A 21,441-nucleotide genomic window follows, 5' to 3' on the forward strand; every position below is an offset into this window, starting at 1 on the left:
TCCAGAATTTGCCATCACCGTGTCAAATGGCTGATGCACACGAAGAGCAGTTGAATGTAATAACATTGTTGACAAATGTAATATGTAATGAAAAAAAGGATGGCCTGATATAATTTACATATAAGATGACTGGCTAAGCAGGATGGCATTGCAAAATTCACATATATGATGCCTGGCTAAACAAGATGGCGTTGCATAATTCACATAAACGATGAATAAACTAAACAGATGGCATTCGCACAAAGGATGTCTAAACTAAGTAGATGACATATTTGATGTATAAAGTAAGCAATGCAAGACACCATATGCATGATATAACCAACATCAGCATGCCAAGTTAGAGCGAAGACCTCAGGGGGTAAATAGGAGTTGTCTTCTCCTTCTGAATCCCCCTCAAAACATATATCTTCCTCTCGATTACAATCTGAAATGCGTGGAGGGGGGGCTGCCTTTGCGCCTACCATGGAGCGACGTCTGCATGAAATTTTATTGCCACGCAAGGCTCATCTCTTTTGCTCTACATGTTCAGTTCCATTGTTTACAATAACTGTCATGCGTAGGAATAAAACATAGTGAGATTATGTAAGGAGTGCATGCAGAAATCCAGAGTGATGGTAGCAACCTATGGATAGACCCAAAACCAATAATAGTAGGTAGATAATGGCTTCAGTTAAAAAATACAGATAATGGCTTCCTTACTATTTGTTTCCCACCCAACATGAAACTCATAGTAGACACCGGAGATTAACCAGATAGTAGATAGATACTATTGATAGCGGCCCCGATATGTACCCCACAACCATTTAAAAACTCAAGTTTGACCATTAGTTTGGAGCTGACTCAAAGTCTAATCGGTGAACAGGACGATAAAGTAGCATGTAATATTAAGGGCCTCTTTGATTCATAGGATTGCAAAAACACAGGAATAGGGAAAACGTAGGATTGGAATGGCATGTCCATTGGATCCCTGTAGGATTTGAGTTTGTTTGATTGTGTCACTGTCGGGGGTTTGGTGCGACATATGCCAACGGATGGCTTATCATGGTGGGGGCGAGTAGAACGTCGCCGGTGCCAGGAAACGGGATGAGGCGAAGACATGCACGCCGGCGAATCTTACCCAGCTTCGGGGCTCTCCAGGGAGATAATACCCCTACTCCTGCTCTGCGGGGTCTCCTCATGATCACTATGGCCAAGTGTTTACACGGTTGCTCCTTGAGCTATTTCTGGTGGTAGAAGAGGGCAAGGCTAGCTCTCTCCTTCTATCTGGTATGGTCTAGAACTACTGGGATCCAACCCCTTGCATGGGTGCCCCGGGGGTTTATATAGGCCTACCCCCAGGGGTACAATGGTAATTCGACTAGGCGCAGGCCCAGCCGTCAGTGCCTCCGACCTCCGACTTCTCTGCCGACTGCTGGAGCCCGCCGACTGGTCTGGTACGGAGCCGACAGGCCGCGTCCGCCGCGGGCGGGTCTTGCCGGCTGCTCATTACTATAGCCGTGCTTCTGATGACGCAGGCTTGGTCATGGGGTCGTGGCAACAGCCCTGCCGCCTGGCGGGCGATCACTGTGGCCACTCCCCATCTCATCTTGATTAATGGCGCATGGGCCTCGGGGGAGGGCTTGGCCGACTCCCCCGGGCCGACTCCTGACGGGTCCAACTGGCGGTCCTCCCGCCATCTCCCGAGGTCTCGCTGACTAGTGGGCCCCGCTGCCTCTAGGCCGTACAGACAAGCCGTCGTGGGTGCATGACTTGGTACTGTGGTGCTGACGTCAGGGCCGGTCGGGCAACAGTGCCACGCCGCACGGAGATCTTCCCGGGTACGGCATGTTGTGGCCATGCATGCCCTTGGTAAGGGGCGGGAAGTGGGCTTCACTGTAGCCATGCCCCTGCCCCGTCCCCTCCGATGAGGTCATGGTTTGTTGGAGTTGCCGGCCGACTCCCCAAAGCCGGCTTCTCTGGAAGTCGTCCCTGGGACTCGGCCGTGAGCGGGCAGTCGGCCGCCCTGCCGTTGACTCCTTAGGAGGCGGCTCTTTGCCCCGGGGTCTTGAGGGGCGCATCCTACCCTAGTGTCTAGAAAGGTTATGAACTCGGGTTGGCCTACCCGTGGCACATTACTCCGACAGTAGTCCCCGAAGCTAGTGAGGCGCCACGGACGATCGGCCGAGAAGCCTCGGCAGTTTCTCTTTCCGGGTGCTCAACACATGGTCTTGATTGACTTCTGCTGGGCCGTCTGGAAGGAGTTGGACTTGCTCAACTCAGACTTCACTCAATTTCGACTTGCTCGGTATTTCGAATGTCGCGGCGGGATTTTAAGTGGCGTGCTAGCTAAGCCTCCAGGCCGCCGCCCGTTCTTGGCCTGTCACGCGAGGGCACATGGCTAGGCCGTCCTGCCAGCCCACGCGTGCGATGGGACAGGCCCACAGGCGGGGCCCGCCACTACCGTGCCTCGGCGCCCGAGCGGATCTGCTGCGGTCCCGGTGGATGGTTGGGATTCCCATGGAGTTACTGCGCGCATTAACTTTACGTGGATCATGGGGGTCGTGGGGTTGTGGGCGCAGTAAATCCCCACGTCCGCCCCCTCGGCTTCGCAGCCCACAGGGCTATAAGTAGGGGGAAGAGGGGGGCACGCGCGCCCCTCCTTCCCACTACTCCTCGTTCTCTTTCTCCTTGCCGCTCCTCGCACTCCTCCTTCCTCTTCTCTTCTTCGCTCCGCCGCACGCCCAAGCTCCGGCGAATACTGCGGCGACAGCTCGCGATGAGTTCTTCCTCCGCTGCCGCGCCTCCCCCAGTGCGTTCCGGCACCTGGGACGGTTCCGAGGTTCATGAAGACCACATTGAGTTCCTCTGCCGGACCCGTCGGCTTCCCGGCGAGGATCGCGTGCAGGTGCGTCTTGCGCCGGAGGGGGAGATTTCCCCCGCCCCGCGGGAGGGCGAGCGGGTCCTCTTCCGCTCGCACTGCCTGCGTGGGCTGGGGCTGCCGGCGAGCAGCTTTTTCCGGTCTTTCTTGGAGTTCTACGGCCTCCAGCCGCACCACCTCACCCCCAACACAGTGGTGCTGATGTCCGCCTTCGTGTCCTTGTGCGAAGGCTTCCTCGGAGTCCTCCCCACCCTCGAGCTCTGGGGGGAGTTCTTCTTCTCCAAGCTCGGCACCCAGGCCGCGGGCGTGCCGTCTCAATGCGGCGCCTTCATCGCCGTGTGAAGGTCAGGAGCCGACAACCCCTTCCCCTCCATCTCGCTGATAAAGTCGGTGAAGATGTGGCAGAGATCCTACTTCTACGTCAGGAACGTCGCCACAAGGGGCGACTGGGTCAATCTGCCGGCTTTCGAAGCCCGCCCGCCGGCTGGGAGACTGCCCAACTGGTCGTACCAGGCCAGGTCGCTGACGCCTGCGAGAGCCGGCGCCATCACGCGACTCCGAGTGCTGACGCAGTCGGAGGTTCTGACTGGTCCGGACCTGCTGGCCGCCTTCGTCTCGCGCCGAGTTCTCCCACTCCAAGGCCACCCTCACATGATAAGCCAGATGAGTGGGCACCGTGACCCGAGTCGGATGTGCACCAAGGACATGCCTCACGAAGAGGTGGCCCTCATGGTGAACTACCTCTCGGACAGCAGGCTCCCGGAGGACTGGCGATTCAGCAAAGAGCCGTACTCCCGCGCCAATCCCCCGCCAGTGGTGAGTCGCCTTTCTTTTCTTTCTTTTAGATTGTCTTCTTCTTGCCGAGTTTTGTTTTGACCAGTCGGCTTTGGTTAGAATCCCCTTCTTCATCCACCAGCCGTCACCTCGGGGCCGGCCCGTGAGTTCCTCGCTGACCGTGCGGAGAGCAACATCGACGACCCCGATCTGGGGGCAGAGGCTCTGGAAGACGACGCCGAGGGACAGCAGGCGACTTCAGGCCTTCGGCTACCTTTGCCGACTGGCCTGAAGACAGCGCTGAGGGAGAAGTCGCCCCTCGCCATCTTCTGCCGCGTCGGGCGCTCCAGGCGGCGGGAGGAAGCGCAGGGCCGTGCCGACCTTGCTCGGCAGTCGGCCGAAGAAGCCCAAGGGCTCGGCTGCGGCGACCTGGCGGGACGAGGCAGCCGCGAAGGCCATCCGCTTCAGTAAGGAAGTGAAGAAGCCGCCGTTGGTCTCCGCGTAAGTATTCTGTCTTCAAAGTTTTATTCTTTCTTCGTGATTTGTCTGAGTCTTTGCTTGCCCCTCTTTCTTCATGGCTCCCCTCTCTCTTGAGCGGGTCGCCGCCGCCTCCGTCATGGGGTCAGCGGAGACGTCCGCCACCACTCAGCGGATTGACCCCGCTGCTGACCTCCGGGAGGCGACGGAGCGGAATGCGCAAGAAAGGCGCAATGAAGAAGAGACCCTCCGCCTGGAGAAGGCGGAGGCCTCCGCTAAGAAAAAACTAGCGGAGGCCGAAGCCACCGCCGTGGCGAAGCAGCAGGCTGAGGAAGCCGCACGCCGCCAGTCGACCTTGCTTGTCACCCCGCTGAACTCTGCGCCGCCGCCTCCGGAGTTCACGGGGCCAACTGGAGAAGCCGGCGGGGAGAACCTCGTCGAGGAGAGGGAAGGCAGCGACCCCTCTACTCTGGACGCGCATGTTCCACCGCCGCCTCCGCCGCCGTCTGAAGGCGCGCAAGGTGAGCAGCGAGCGTACCCTCCGGTGCCGCCGACCGAAGACGAGGCCGTGGCGAGGCTACTCCTCCAAGTCGGCTCGCCAACACGCCGTCGTCTGGAGAAGGCGACTTTGGCACCCCGCCCCCTGGAAGCCGGCACCGCCAGCTCGGCGGCCCCAGACGCCGAAGCGACGAGCACCGCACCTGTTGGGTGGGTGCGAGGAGGCGGCACGGGGCCGCTGAACCGGGCGCTCCTGGACATCCAGGCGAAGCTCTGTGCTGAGGGCGACGCTCTCCAGAGTTGCACCAAGGCGTTCCTAGTGTCGCGGGCAGCCGTCCGGGTATGTTTTTTTTTCTTTTGGTCTTTGTTTTCTTGCTCCTCTCTGTGGGGGCGCGCCAGCGCACCCACTGGGTGTAGTCCCCGAGTTTCGGGCCGGCTGCTGAGCAGGCGGCCCAGAACTCCAATTGATGAACTTCTGGGTACTAACTTTGTCTAAAATGCTTGTCGCAGGATTACCACAACCTCCGCTTCACTGCCTACAACCGTAACGTTGAAGAGCTGGGCAAGCGGACCGCCGACTTGGTGGAGAGCCAGAGTAAGTCCTTTTTTCTTCTCTGCGGGGGCGTGCTAGCGCACCCGCGGGCTATAGTCCCCGAGATTCGGGCCGACTGCTGAGTAGTCGGGCTGGATCACCCCGGCGACCTACTTTATTGATGACTGTTATCTTTCTTCCTTTTCTTCAGGAGCCAACGCTACTCTTCAACAGCAGCTGAGCGAAGCCAACTCCGCCCTGCGCGCCAAAGGGGAGGAGTGCAGCAAGCTCACCACAGAGCGCGATCTGCTGGCCACTCAGTTGGCAGAGCAGAAGGAGCTGCTTGTGAAGTCGCAGAGGGAGGCGGAGGAGACGGAAACTTCCCTCTTGGCCGAGTTCGCGAGCGAGCGCTCCTCCTGGTCTGACAAGGAGGCGCTGCTGTCCTCCGGCTTCCACGAGATTGAAGACATCGTTGATGGTGAGCCTCTTTATTTTCTTTCTTCGAGCTGCCGACTTAGATCGTGCCGACTCCTGGTTTTTGACTTGCTTCTTCGTTTCTTCGTGTCTGTGCAGACTTCTTCCCTGGGCAGTCGCAGGCCGCCATCCAAGCCATCGAGGCTGACCGTGAAGGTCGGAGGGCGGAGGACGCAGAGATCGCCGCCGATGCCCCCTGAACTCTTGACGTGCACATCCTGAGCATCGAGGCTCGCCTCCGGCCGGCTCACCGGATGTTGCGCCGGCTCCAGCATGTCGGTGCCCAGGCGATTGCCGCCCTTTGGCCGGATATGCAGGCTCCACGCACCCCCAGCCTGATGGCCAACTGGCTGGAGGTCGCAGTTGGTCGTCTTGAGGCCTGGAAGGGCTCTTCGGCCCGAGCTGGAGCGCGCCGGGCCTTGGAGTTCGTCGAGGCGTGGTACCCGGGGCTGGATCTAGACTGGTTGGCCACGCTTCGGTCGGAGGCCCAGCCGGAGCTGGCGGCTGCGGAAGACACCCTCGTCAAACGTGCTGCGGTGATCGCCGAGTACACCGACACCAGCATCTTCGTCCTCGAGCAGTCTGAAGACGGCGAGGAGGTACCGCCGGAGTGGTTTGGGATGAACCCAAACTACGGTGAAGACTCGGCGGAGGTGATTGGCTCTAGCGTCAAGGAGGAGGACGAGGCGGAGGATGGGGGCGAAGCGGAGGCACCAGAAGACAGAGCAGACAGCCAGCCTCAGCCCGACCGCGCCTCCAGCAACGAGCCGCATGCAACCGAATCGACTGCCGCCGGAGGTGATCAAGCCGAGACTAGCCAGCCGGCTGCCCCGACGCCTGACGTTCCCGCCTCCTTCGACCCTCCGAATCCGTCTGCTGCCTCCTAAGATGCCGTTGTATCTTTCATTTTATCTGCTTCAGTAGTCTTTGAAGAACTTGTTAATTCGCACAATTCCACCCGCGGGGTGTATTTTGAAGCTCTACTCGACAATTCGGCCAAGGGCCTATGTTATGTAAATATATATATCTATCTTTTCTTGCTCATTGTTCTTTTGGCTTTTTCCTTTGCCGCTTTCTCTTAGTTGCCTGCCTTGCCAATCGGACAGCCACTCTGCGGACTATTGCTGGATCAAGTGCTAGGCTACTTTGGGAAAGCAAGTACTTAGCCGATTTCAAGATTGTTTGAGCAAGTTGGATAGAAGACGACAATCCGACTATCCGAGAGTCGGTTTGCGAGAAAGGCTGGAAGCTGTCTTGAGCTATGTTTTACGCTTTGAGTCCTTAGCCATTTTTCATGTGAACACCCATTCTACCTTACCTCTGCCCACCGTACAGTCGCTCTGCGAGCTGCGGCTTCTGATAGAAGATGGTTTAGGTGTTACACACTACTTGTCCGGCTGCAGGAAGCATTTCATAGTGCAAGGCGGCAAGTCCCCGGGTCGACTTGCCGAGCCCGGTGCCAAGCGGCATGACAAAGAGTAACATACTTGTAGGCATAATTTTTATCATACAGACAAAAGAGGGCAGTCCCTGAGCTCGTCTCGGGGGGCCCGAAGTCTTGGTACTTTAATACAAAAGGTAGCGTGGTACATACTACATCAACTGTAAAATCTTCGGAGGAGATTTGCATTCCATGGCTGCTCTGTCTCCTTGCCGGAGTCGTCCCTCTTGCGTGCTCGGGGCTTCTGAGCGTCGATCAGGTAGTAGGAATCATTGCCTAGTACTTTGCTGATGATGAAAGGGCCTTCCCAAGGCGCCGACAGCTTGTGCTGGCCGGCTGTTCGCTGGATCAGCCGGAGCATAAGGTCGCCTTCTTGGAAAGATCTTGTCCTGACCTTCCTATTGTGGTATCGGCGCAGGCTCTGCTGGTAGATGCTAGATCGGTTGACTGCCAACAGCCGGCCCTCTTCCAGCAGATCGACGCCGTCTTGTCGTGCTTCTTCTCCTTCCTCCTCGGTGTACAGGTGACTCATGGGGAGTCAAACTCTATGTCCGTTGGGATGACGGCTTCGGCACCATAGACGAGGAAGAAGGGCGTGAAGCCGATTGACTTGTTTGGAGTCGTGCGCAGACTCCAGAGGACGGCTGGCAGCTCGTCGAGCCAGCAGCCAGCCGAGCGCTCCAGAGGCTCGATCAACCGAGGCTTGATGTCGGACAGGATGAGGCCGTTTGCTCGCTCCACCTGGCCGTTTGACTGCGGATGGGCGATGGACGCTAGGTCCAGTCGGATGCCCTGTGTTGCGCAGAAACGGGCCAAGGTGCCTTTGGCAAAATTTGTGCCGTTGTCGGTGATGATGTTGTGTGGTATGTCGTACCGAATTGTGATATCGGTGATGAAGGTCACGGCAGTCGGACCGTTTAGTTTCTTAATTGGCTTCGCTTCCACCCACTTGGTGAACTTGTCCACTACGACAAGTAGGTGAGTTAAACCACCTCGTGCTGTCTTGAATGGTCCCACCATGTCTAGACCCCAAACTGCGAAAGGCCAGGCAATGGGGATGGTCTTGAGTGCAGAAGCCGGCTGGTGCGGCTTGGAGCTGAACTTCTGGCACCCTTTGCATTTTTGGATCAACTCCTTGGCCTCTTCCAAGGCAGTCGGCCAGAAGAAACCGTGCCGAAAGGCTTTGGCGACGAGTGCTCTTGAAGCCGCATGGTGGCCGCATTCGCCTTGATGGATGTCTTTGAGAATCGCCTGGCCTTGCTCTGGCTCTATGCAGCGCTGGTAGACACCAGTGACGATGCGCCTGACCAGCTCTCTGTTGACTATGGTATAGGCTGCCACCCGGCATTGTACTTGCCGAGCTGAGGTCTCATCAGTTGGTAGCTCTTTGTTCACCAGGAATTTGAGGATGGGTTGGGCCCATGAGGGTGTTGCTATTTCTTCGACTACCAGAACTGCGACTTGGACGAGGGCGGCTGGGCTGGGAGGCGGCGGGTTGGAGTCAACAGCCGCTTGCTGGGTTGATGAAGTCCCCAGGCCGACTGGCGTGGTCCTTGGGCCGAGTTCTGGAATCTTCGAGTCCGCTACCGCAGTCCCTGGGCTGGGCTTGACTGTGGCGGCTTTGGAGTCATCCGCCAAAGTCCCCGTTCCGTTTGCCGGAGCTCTAGAGTCGGATCCGCCGTCTTCGGGAGGAGCCGGCACAAAAATGGAGTCTGATTCTGGTGAAGGCTTGACAGACGGCTTGAGGAGGCGTTGAAGGGCGACGCCAGATGGTATTGCTTGGCAGGTAGAGCCAATTCGTGCCAAGGCGTCTGCTTGGTCGTTGTCGTTTCTTGGCACATGGAGGAACTCGCACCCTTCAAAATACCTGCTGAGTTGCTGCACGAGGAAATGGTAGCTCGCCATGTTTGCGTCTCTCGCGTCCCAGTCGCCAGATGACTGCTGGACCACTAAGTCTGAGTCGCCATAACACAAGATCCGGCGGATGCCAAGTTCTTTGGCAAGCCGGAGCCCGTGAATGAGCGCCTCGTACTCGGCAACGTTGTTGGAGGCGGCAAAATGGATTTGCAGTGCATATTTGAGCTTGTCGCCTTTTGGAGAGGTGAGTACGACGCTGCCTCCCAAGCCGGTGCGCATCTTGGAGCCGTCGAAGTGCATCCGCCAATGGGTGGAGTCAGGCGCTGGAGGCAGGTACTGGGTCTCGACCCAGTCGACGAGGAAGTCGGCCAGTGCTTGTGATTTGATAGCGGTGCAGGGCCGGTAGTAGATGGTGTAAGGAGCCAGCTCTATGGCCCACTTGGCCACTCGACCAGAGGCATCTCGGCTACCAATGATCTCGGCAAGTGGAGCCGTGCAGACCATCGTGATTGGATGCTCTTGAAAATAAGGCTTCAATTTCTTGGCAGCAAAGTGTACGCCATAGCACATCTTCTGGTAGTGGGGGTAGTTCTGCTTGGAGGTCGACAGTACCTCGCTCAGGTAATATACTGGTCTCTGGACAGGCAGCGCCTTGCCTTCCTCCTTGCGCTCCACTACCATGACTATGCTAACTACCCGGCTGGTGGCAGCGATGTATAGGAGCATAGGTTCCTTAGGAGTCGGAGCCGCCAGGACGGGTGGAGTAGTCAGCATCTTCTTCAACTGGTGAAAAGCTTCGTCCGCCTTATGGTTCCACTCAAAAAAAGTGGTCTTCTTCATGAGTTGGTATAAGGGGAGAGCTTTCTCGCCCAGCCGACTGATGAATCGGCTGATGGACGCTAAGCAGCCAGTGAACCTCTACACATCCAGCAGTCGGCTGGGTACCTCCATTCTCTCGATGGCCTTGATTTTTACTGGGTTGCATTCTATGTCGCATTCAGAGACCAGGAAACCTAGCAGTTGGCTGGCTGGTACTCCGAAGACACACTTCTCGAGGTTGAGCTTGATCTGGATCCGGCGCAGGTTCTCAAAGGTCTCCTTGAGGTCTTCGAGAAGTGTTCCACGCTTTTCCGTCTTCACCACCACGTCGTCCACGTAAACATGGGCGTTCCGGCCGAGCTGCTTGAGGAGACACTTCTGCATGCAACGCTGAAAGGTGGCGCCAGCATTCCTCAAGCCGAACGTCATGGTGAGGTAGCAGAATGCTCCAAACGGCGTGATGAAGGCGGTCTTCAATCTGTCAGCCGGGTTCAGCTTGATCTGGTGATATCCTGAGTATGCATCCAAGAAACTCAACAACTCGCATCCGGCTGTGGAGTCTATCACGTGGTCAATTCTTGGTAGAGCAAATGGGTCCTTGGGGCAGGCCTTGTTGAGGCTCGTGTAGTCAATACACATTCGCCATTGCTTGTTCTTCTTTAGCACCAGGACCGGATTTGCCAGGCACTCCGGGAAGAAAACTTCCATAATGAAGCCGGCTGCTAGGAGTCGGGCTATCTCTTCTCCGACAACTCTTCTCTTTTCTTTAGATAAGCGGCGTAGGGGCTGCCTGACCGGCTTTGCATCAGATCGGACATGTAACTTGTGCTCGGCGAAATCCGTCGGTACACCTGGCATGTCTTTGGGAGACCATGCGAAGATGTCCCGATTCTCACGGAGGAAATCAACGAGCTCGCCTTCCTATTTGTTGTTGAGGTTTGCACCTACGACGGCGTACCTCTCTGGGTGCTCCGGATCCAAGGGTATCTTCTTTGTCTCTTTGGCCGGCATGAACGAACCTTCGGCTTCCGACTCCTTTGGGTCGGGCGATATCTCCGGCTGCTTGCCGGCCATCGCCACAACTCGTTCAAGGAGTCGCTTCTCGGCTGCGATCACCAGGGACTCGGCCAGCCGACTGCTCCTGGCCGCGCAAGCGGACGACTTCCGGTAGTCGCCTGCCACAGTCAGAATTCCCCTGGAACTGGGCATCTTCATCTTGAGGTAGGCGTAGCGGGGGACCGCCATGAACTTGGCCAAGGCGGGTCGGCCAAGTAGCGCATGGTATGGGATCTCAAGGTCCACCACCTCAAACCAAACAGACTCTCTTCGGGAGTGATCTTTGTCCCCAAAGAGGACGTCAATCAGGATCTTGCCGATTGGTGAGCAGGAAAGCCCAGGAACAATCCCGTGGAACACAGTCCGGCTGTTCTGAAGCTGTCTTTGCTTGATTCCTAACTTCTCCATGGTGTCCTTGTACAGGATATTAATGTTGTTGCCCCCGTCTATCAGAACTCGCGAGAAACGCGTGGCCCGTTTGTCCGTGGCAAAGGTGGCGTCCAGGACCAAGGTGTAGGAGCCCGGACTCGGCATCACTTCTGGGTGGTCAGCCCTGCTCCAGCTGATGGGCTTCTCAGACCAGTGCATGAACTCTGGCGTCTCTGAGGCTACTGCGTTCACCTCCTGTCGCTGCAGCCGCCTGCTGCGTCGATCATCAGCCATACTGGTGAACACCACATAGGCTCCATGCTCTTCAGGGTATTCGTCTTGTATTGCACCGACTGGCCTGACTGTCGGCTGCTGGGGCGGAGGCGGAGGCGACTGCCAAGCAGGCGGGGGTGGCAGGAGGCCGTCTCCCTTGGCGATCCTGGTGAGCCAGTGGCACTTCCGGGTGGTGTGATTCGACAGCTTCGCGCCGCTGTGGAACTTGCAAGGTCCATCCAAGGTCTGCTCATAGGAGAAGGCCGGCAACCAATTCGGCTTGCCGCCTTTCTGTCGCTTGGGCGGAGGCTGCTCTTCTGGCTGCTGGGCTTCAACGGTCGCGACCTGCCGGCTGCCGGAAGCCTGCTGCGGGGCCTTGCGCTTGTTGTCGCCCTGCTGTTGTCGCCGGCCGGCGTCTGCCGCCGGAGTTCTTGGAGCCTGAGGAGCTACTTTGCTAGTCGTGCTGATTTGAATTTCCGCCTTCATGGAGGAGTCGGTTGTGGCCTACTTGTCCGCTATGATCAGCAGCTCGTCGAGGGTTTCTGGCTCATCGCAGAGGAGCTTGTGCTTGAGGAGGGTGCCTTCTCGGCACCCGGCTGTGAAGTACTCAATGGCCTGCACCTCGTGCACGCCCTCGCAGGAGTTCCGGAGCTCAGCCCAACGTGTGAGGTAGTCGCGAGTCGACTCGTCGGGACCTTGCACGCACAAGGAGAGCTGACGAGGCTTGGGAGGACGCTTGTACGTGCTGGTGAAGTTGTGGACGAATGCTTCAGTGAAGTCGACCCAGCTATTGATGCTGCGGGGCTTTAGGCTGTTCAGCCATGTCCGGGCCGTGCCCTGGAGCATGAGCGGAACGTACTTTACGGCGACACGCTTGTTGCCGTTCGCTATGCTGATAGCCGTGGAATAGTCGACTAGCCAGTCTTCCGGCTTCACGGAGCCAGTATACTTGGGTGTGTCTCTTGGGAGCGTGAACCCTCTGGGAAAGGGCTCGTCCTGAACGCGGGGCCCAAAACAAGGCGGACCCAGCTCGTCTTCTTCTTCCAGCGCCAGGGACCGGTGAAGTCGGTCGATCCGGTGGCGGGCGTCATTCTCCCAACTCCCTCTCGGCGGCCAAGGCGGTTACCGAGAGTCGGATGGTTAATAGGCGGCGGGGAGACTCGCCTCTCCTTGCGGGGAGGGGGAGGCGGACAGTCGTCCCGTCGTTCCACTGCTCTCGGGCGGCCATCTCGGTCGCGCTCTATGGTAATGCGAGTCCGATTGTGGCTAACAGCCGGCTCCTTGTCCTTTCTTACTCGGGCGCCGCTAGTCGGCGTCCGAGACGTCGCGCCTTGGTCTCGGTGCGGGTCGTAGTTTGGCCGCTGCGGCGCCTCCGTGCGGCAACCGTCCTCGTTCTGCGCGGCGGCCACGCCGAGGAGCCGCTGGACTCGCTCCATCATGAGGCGGCGTCCTTCGCCCTCGAAATTGTCCAGCTCATCCGCTGCTGCCTGGGCGGCTCGGATGTTCTCCGTCGGTGTAGCGTACACGGGGCGGCTAGCCCCAAACAGGCTGGCGATGGCTACGTCGCGCTGCTGGACCGCGCTAAGGCGGCTGGGCCCTGCCGGGGCCGGCGAGCCGCCAACGGCGCGATCCATCTCCCGCTGGTAAGCTTCTGACAAGTGTCTCATGCTGGCCAGCTTCTTCGCGCCTTCAACGAGCTGAAGGCGGCGCGCTTCTAACGTCTCTGCCTTAGCATCTTCCGGAATGGGCGCAGTCAGGTCTTGCAGCGCTGCGCCGAATGGGTCGGGCGCTCCTCCGCCAGGGAACTCGTCATGACTGATGACTAGCACCTCAGTGACGGTGCTTCCCTCGCTCTCTGCGTGGGGGAGAGGTTCATCGTAGACCACCACGTTGGTGGGGAACGCGTTGATAGACGCGGTGTCGGAGTCGACCAGCATCGGGTCGGTGGAGCCTACGGACTCCAAGTCTACGGCAGGCTCGCCGGAAACATGGAGTTGATCGAGGAGGCCTGCGAGGAGGATTTCGGGGCCGCCCACGCCTGTGTCGGACGCAGGTTCGTCGGAGAGGCGGACCTCGCCGACAAGTTCGGCCAAGGAGCTGGCTGCGCAGGCGATCTCAACGCCGCGCAGTGAGTCGATGCAGACTTTGCCTAGCGTGCCTGGCTGGCTGCGCTCGCCAGGGAGGAAAAGGGTTCCCGTCCAGAACAGATCTCCGGACGGCGGTGCACCAGGCCCCACGGTGGGCGCCAAATGTCGGGGGTTTGGTGCGACATATGCCAACGGATGGCTTATCATGGTGGGGGCGAGTAAAATGTCGCCGGTGCCTGCAAACGGGATGAGGCGAAGACATGCACGCCGGCGAACCTTACCCAGCTTCGGGGCTCTCCGGGGAGATAATACCCCTACTGCTGCTCTGCGGGGTCTCCGCATGATCACTATGGCCAAGTGTTTACACGGTTGCTCCTTGAGCTGTTTCTGGTGGTAGAGGAGGGCAAGGCTAGCTCTCTCCTTCTATCTGGTATGGTCTAGAACTACTGGGATCCAACCCCTTGCATGGGTGCCCTGGGGGTTTATATAGGCCTACCCCCCAGGGGTACAATGGTAATTCGACTGGGCGCGGGCCCAGCCGTCAGTGCCTCCAACCTCCGACTTCTCCGCCGACTGCTAGGGCCCGCCGATTGGTGGGCCCTGCCGACTGGTCTGGTACGGAGCCGACAGGCCGCGTCCGCCGCGGGCGGGTCTTGCCGGCTGCTGATTACTGTAGCCGTGCTTCTGATGACGCAGGCTTGGTCATGGGGTCGTGGCAATAGCCCCGCCACCTGGCGGGCGATCACTGTGGCCACTCCCCATCTCATCTTGATTAATGGCGCGTGGGCCCCGGGGGAGGGCTCGGCCGACTCCCCCGGCCCGACTCCCGACGGGTCCGACTGGCGGTCCTCCCACCGTCTCCCGAGGTCTCGCTGACTGGTGGGCCCCGCTGCCTCCAGGCCGTACAGACAAGCCATCGTGGGCGCAGGACTTGGTACTGTGGTGCTGACGTCAGGGCCGGCCGGGCAACAGTGCCACGCCACACGGAGATCTTCTTGGGTACGACGTGCTGTGGCCATGCCTGCCCTTGGTAAGGGGCGGGAAGTGGGATTCACTGTAGCCACGCCCCTGCCCCGTCCCCTCCGATGAGGTCATGGTTTGTTGGAGTCGCCGGCCGACTCCCCAAAGTCGGCTTCTCTGGAAGTTGTCCCTGGGACTCGGCCGTGAGCGGGCAGTCGGCCGCCCTGCCGTTGACTCCTCAGGAGGCGGCTCTTTGCCCCGTGGTCTTGAGGGGCGCAGCCTGCCCCAATGTCTTGAAAGGTTATGGACTCGGGTTGGCCTACCCGTGGCCCATTACTCCGACAGTCACGGGAAAAAGAAAGGATTTCTTCCAAGAGGTTGGAGTGGATGTTGGAATTCCTGTAAAATGTAGTACAAATGAATCCTTAGGAAAAAATCCTACAAGATTCAATCCTACGAATCAAACAACCAACGTAGGAAAAATTCCTAAGGATTCTAATCCTTCAAAGATCCTATGAAAATCCTTTGAATCAAAGAGACCCTAAGCGATGCATAACGTAAGCAGACACGAAAGAGTGTGACCTCTCTTGCGGACCCGTGTAGTCCTCAAGGTCATCTGCTCGGTTGATGATGGTAGTGCAGTTTTCATGGCTGCCAGCGGCGGGGAAGAAGATCTAAGGTGGCGAAAGACAGTCTGGAGGCCGGATCCCTGCTGTGCTGGACCCTTCTATCGTTGGAGCAACTGAGCTGGGGTGGACGACGGCGCAGCAGGAGCGGGACAAACCACGCAAGGTTTTCTTTGACAACTATCTGTAAGAGAAGTAATTCTGTAAGGGCTCGTTTGAATTGGAGGATTCCAACAATGCAGGGATAGGAAATAGACAGGAATAGGATAGGAATGCATGTGCAAAACGGAGAATTAAAAAACACAGGATTTCTGCCAATCTGGGTGTTTGATTCACAACAATTGGAAGATCACAGGATGCAAAGAAGCATGGTGAGATTAAGTCAAACCACAAGAAAATGTATGGTTATAATGCTATTATGCTACTATCTCTTAGTCTTGTGCTTCATGAATAGGAATTTGAAAAGGAGGACAAGTGAAAATTAAAATTCCTACGTTTTTTCTTTCAAGGAGACACTAAAGGAACAAATCCGTGTGCTCAGTGGACAATATATATAACATGTAGAGTAAAAAAGAGATGCAACAAGTGTACAACCTCTTTGGCGAAGCCATGTCGATCTCAGCATGATTGGGTTGGCTGGTGAGGATGCTCCAGCTGACTTGGCTGTCGGAGGAGGGGAAGAAGACCTTAGGCGTCTGGAGATGGAGCCCAAGGTACTGCTCCGCTGTGATGGAGGGTTTCATCGTTGGAGCAGCTCCGGTGAGTTGTACGACGCCGAGGCTGAAGCAGGACAAGAGAGACAACGAACAACGTTAACCTGAGTGGAATTCTAATAGCATCTCCAATACATGACGTAAAATACATAAACACAAAGTGCTATATGTAAAATACATCAGCCGCTCATCTCTGAGCTTAACTGTCGAAACTAAATTTAACTGTCGAAACTAAACTTAACTGTCGGAACTGAACTTAACTGTCGAAACTGAATTTTGCTGTCGAAACTAAACGCACTAGCAAGGTGAGGCTACACGTCGGTCGACTGACTTTTTCATCTCTGGTCAGTCGATTTTGCAGCCGTTGGATACGAAATCAAGGGCCTGCGGTTCATCTTCAACCTCCAACCCCCTGAGCCGGCCAAACAGTAGCCCCCCGCCACCCGCGACCGGCGGTGCGCCGCCCCGCCCGCCCCGAAAACACTCCCCACCACTGGTCCACCGCCGCCCCGGCCATCCCTCTAGGTCCCCCTGTGACGAGCTTTTTCTCCGGCGATCCCCACGCCACCGCCCCGCCAACGCCCCGCCACCGATGGCGACCACCGCCCCCATCCTGAACCCTAAGATAGATAGTGGGGTACCTCTCCGGTGAGCCCCCCTCCCTGCTGCCGCCGGTTCTTCCTTCACCCCGGCGGCATCGGAGTGAAGTGTAGCTAAATCAGAGCAGCATCGCAAGCAAGAGCAAGAGCGAGAGCAGCAGCGCGAGCAAGAGCAATAGCAAGAGCAGACCAGGCAGGGGACCGAGAGCAAGAGCAGAGCAGCAGCGCGAGCGAGAGCTAAAGCAGCAGTAGGTCCTACTAATGTGGACGTCGCTGCCGAGGGAGCGACGCCGTGGAGGAAGTGGTCGGCGACGCCGCCGTGGATGGAGCCGCGCCGTGTCGGCTCGGGACCGAGCGCCGGCAGCACCGTGAGATCGAATCAAGAAGAAAATGTGGCGATTAGTGTACAACCTCTTTGGTGGCGCCGATTAGGCCACAGCTTTATCCGAGGAAATGGTGATGATGATGCTCTTCCGGTGGTGCAGGTGAAGACGGTGGTGTGGGAATGGAGGTGGCGCGAAAGACGAGGGGAACGTCGGGGCAGCTCCTTGGAGGTGGTGGACGGGGTGGCTGAACCGGCGGGACGATGAGATCGACGACGGATCCTCATATGGTACGGTGGATGAGGGACGTCGAGGTGTTGATGTGGACGATGTCGTCGGGGAAGAGGCTCCGGCTGGGTGGCGGACGGAGCAGGGTGTGGGGTTTCGTCGCGGGTTTTCGCGGCCTCGGTGTACGAATGGGTGGGCGGATGGGATGGCAGTGGGGAACCATGGCTTAGAGATGCGCTTGTCCGAAATGTGGGGTAAGTTACGAAAGTACCCCCACCGATTTGAGGCAGTTCTTTCGGTTCAGGGGTACCACGGGCATTTCGCGTGTCGGGATTTCACGGGAGGTGGGAGTTTTCGCGCGCGTTGTAATTTCGGAATAGCAAGGCGCGGATTGATATGGAGGGAGTTGTCGGAGCACAACAAGACAAAGATATATCTTAAAATTTTCGGGCTAACAAGGCGCGGGTTGAAATTTCCGGGCAAGGCTAACGTGTACTGTACCAAATCAATGCGCCCTACAAATGTCATTCAAAACTTTGAATTCATGTTATGTTCAATTAAAATATTTCGCTACGTGTATAATGCATGCAACCTACTACTCAAATGAACGTTTTAGTGCATTCCAAACGTATATACTGCTGCTTCAATATGAACTAAATTTGAATTCGCTTCTTTATTTGAATAAGATCTACAGTAATGATTGTTGTGAAGTCAAAGCATTTGAATTTGTTTCTCTGTTTTAATAAGATCTACAATCATCATTATTGTCAAGTTAAACCATCGTTTGTGTATTATCTTCACAGCACACCACATGATTAGTCTTGAGTTACATATGAACTATGTGTACTATATGAACTTGAACTAGATTTTTTGAATCCACTTTATTTTGATTTCAAATCACATTACATTTCTAGCTCTAGCTAGATCTTCATAATCTAAACCATGTCTCATATGTATAATGTGTTTATCACATTATGTATGGTGCCCCGCCCCCTACGCCTACAAGTATTTAGATGTGAGTTGCAAACACCACACATTACCACAGATTCAAATAAAATGTGAGAATGTTCGATATATAGTATTGTTTAGATTGTTCGATATTTAGTTGTAAGCTGCAAACGCCACACATTATCACAAATTCAAATAAAATGTGAGATTGTTTGATGCATAGTATGGTTTAGATTGTTCGGCATTTAGCTATGAGTTGCAAACGCCATGCATTATCACATTATGGTATAACATGTGCACAGCACGTGTATCACCGCTATATTCATGCATGCAATGTTTAAAACACTATGATCTCCTATTAAAATATATGAATCCGCTTTCATATCAAATTATGATCTTTGTTAGTCTCTTACACCCACACAATCCTCTAACCTTTGTAGCTACCACTAACTTTCTCTCGTGCATGCACACACCCTCCTCGCCCTCCTCCTCCCTCGACATTCTATCCACCGGGCACATTCATTTTTTTCTTTAGGTCGTTCTCCCAGAGTCTCCACAACTCCTTTCCGACACACACCGATCGATAAACCTCTCCAGCGATGCCTGCCTACAACATACAAACACACCTTCAATCTCCTCCTTTATGTGTCCTTGCCTCGTGTCTCTCATACGGTCAGACACACGTGTAAACTCTCGCCCCTCTTTTCATCGCTCTCACAACCGCACACTCCTCCCCCTATCTAGCTAGTAGTTGGGCCTCTCACACCACCTCCTAGCTCCATTCTCTCTGTCTATCCGTCTCGCTAGGCCTTATTTGCCTCTGACAAATGGATGTACACCGACCGATCTCTCGCTATACACATAGCTAACTAGGTCCTTATAACTCGTTTTTACCCACACGTCAATCGATCTACCTCATTAGTTGTGTCTCTCCCTTCCTCTGACAAACAACAATTGATCTACCGATCTAGTTAGGTTTGCTTACCAAACACATGGTTCCCCTTCATCATCCATGGATGCGTCCCGACAGATCTATCACGCACAGGCACACACAGAAACACATCCCCACTCTTATTGATAACATTGCAGTTCCACCCTCAGTTTGTCTAGTAGGCCTCTCCCACCATCTTCGAGAAGCAACTCCATCACCCATCCAGCACTCTACCCATCTCCCTCCCTCTCCCTCCCTCTCTCTCTCTCCCCTCTCTCTCTCTCTTCCATCATATTTCCCGTCCTTCAGTTATGTATGGATGTCGACCGATCTCCCTCAAGACATAGCTGGGTCGCTCCTTCTCAACACATATACGAGTCGTTCTACCTCTATAGTTAGGCCTCTGCCTACCCCTCCCACCACCCCCCCTCCCCCCACACACACCGATACATCGAGCGCTCTAGTCATGTCTCCCTGCCACACACAAACTTGACGTGTGCCCTTTAACGTTCCGGTAGGCCAGTCGCCCTATATCTTTGACTTGTACACACACACAATTTCGATGACTCTCTTCATCGATCTCGCACCCACCCACTTGATCCTCTCTTCGACTCTATCAATAGCTATGACCCCTCCCTCTCTTCTCGTGGATTGCCTGACCCTCTTGTATGATATGGGTAGGCCTCCATTTCACACACATTGCATGCAAAATTTTGTTTCAGATGTCATCGACACATATTCCCACAAATAATTCACGAAATCAACCCCCACCCCCACCCCAAAACAAAAAACACTCACGAACGTGGTTTGTATCTCTCACACACACCCACGTAGGTGGGGGACATGCACGAAGAGAAGAGGTGCATGCACGGCGCACGTACTCCCGTCTCTTTCCCAACCACACTCGCGCGGGTAAACGGTGGAGCTCATTTCTGTACGAAAAAGGCAGCCCACGTGGTAATTTGGCACGTGTACTGGTTGTCCACTTGGTGGAGGGAGGATCGTCTACCACAGGTGAACAAACAAATTGCGACTTGGCGTGTTATGTTAAAAAAAGAGCCAAACCATGTGGGGACTACCTTAGAGGCAAGGCTCTATACACTGGAGTACTTTTGATGTGTCCTGTCAACTCGTAGAACGAGGAGAAGCTTGCTTAGTACGCCGTCTCCCCTGCCCACGGGCGCGGTGGCTCGCAGGATGAGGTGAAGCTTGCTTACTACGCCTTACACCCGCTCCCTCGCCCATGCGCGCGGTGGCTCGCAGGACGAGGAGAAAAAATTACTACTCCCTCTGTTTACTCCTCGTCCCTACTACCTTGGTTATAGAGATTATATCATATTGTTTGGAATATATATGTCCTTTAGTAGATATCAATATGAACTACTAGTACATACTCCAAACACTGATGTATATAGACGTATTTTATAGTGTAGATTCACTCATTTTGCTCCGTATGCAGCACTCTCCCTCGCCCCTCGACCCTCGCCCACGTGGTGGACGTGCAACAATTCATTCGATCTCATATAGCCAGAATGATATATATTGCACTACCATTATTGCTCGACTTCCCGAAGAGGCGAAGAGCCAATCGCAAGGTTACTATTTTGGAGATGCCAAGCGCAAGGTTATAGGAGAACGAGTAGTAGGTGCCGCGTCATTTATAAATAAAGTTTTTTTTCTTCAGTGGCACGTACGCAATATGATAGGTTCATATGGAGAGAAAAGGAAACCGCTCCACTATACATAGTCAGGATGGGCCAGCCTACACGGTTGCTTGCTGGGGTTGCTCTCTTCACACACTCTCGCACAAAACGACTGTGGCCACATCTCTAACATCCCGACGGATCATGTCCACTTGGGGAAGGGGTGGATGCTTAGTGTAGATGCAGTGGCCGTCGCCGACGGCGAAAACCCACTGTCGGCACGTCCCGATCAGGGGTCCCCGCCGGTGAGGTTGCCTTCGTCCCTTGCTCACTACCGCGACGTGGGCAGTTGCCGCCTCCCGCCGCCCTCCTCAAGGTTGAGCTACGTCCCTCAGGTACAACTCCCTTTATAGCCGGCTTGCACCACTGCTCCAGTTGCCCACATCACTCCCTGTGGATATTTCTCTACTTCTTTGCATAGAACAATGAGCCGACAAATCACATAGACCCAGCAGTAAGTTGGACGGACGAAGCAACCATCACTCTTGCGCCAGTGAGAGGTCGCGTCTGCTCTGCCCGGGCATGAATGCGGCACCGATTCTTTGGAGCGGCGCTGATCGTTTCGGGCGGGAAGCGCGTGCGGGCGATGGAGGGGCTTTGGGTGGGCCAGGCTGGTCAGGAGCGGGCGTGGCAGCTATCCGCATGTCCCTACCGGACACGCCCGGAAACGAGAGGATGCACCGACTCTCGCGACTAAAATCGTACATTGCACAACATCTCTCTCTCTAGGAGTAGGTCAATCTGTCGCTCTCTCTAACACACACACATGGTGTTAAACACACACACACACACGCACGCACACATGCACACGCACGCACCTTGGTCTCGTTGCACCTTCTAACGTGACTTATTACACCTAGACAGAGGGAGTAGTAAGTATACGAGATACGGTGGCA

Source organism: Triticum aestivum, chromosome 5A, assembly GCF_018294505.1.
Source record: "Triticum aestivum cultivar Chinese Spring chromosome 5A, IWGSC CS RefSeq v2.1, whole genome shotgun sequence".
NCBI lineage: Eukaryota > Viridiplantae > Streptophyta > Magnoliopsida > Poales > Poaceae > Triticum > Triticum aestivum.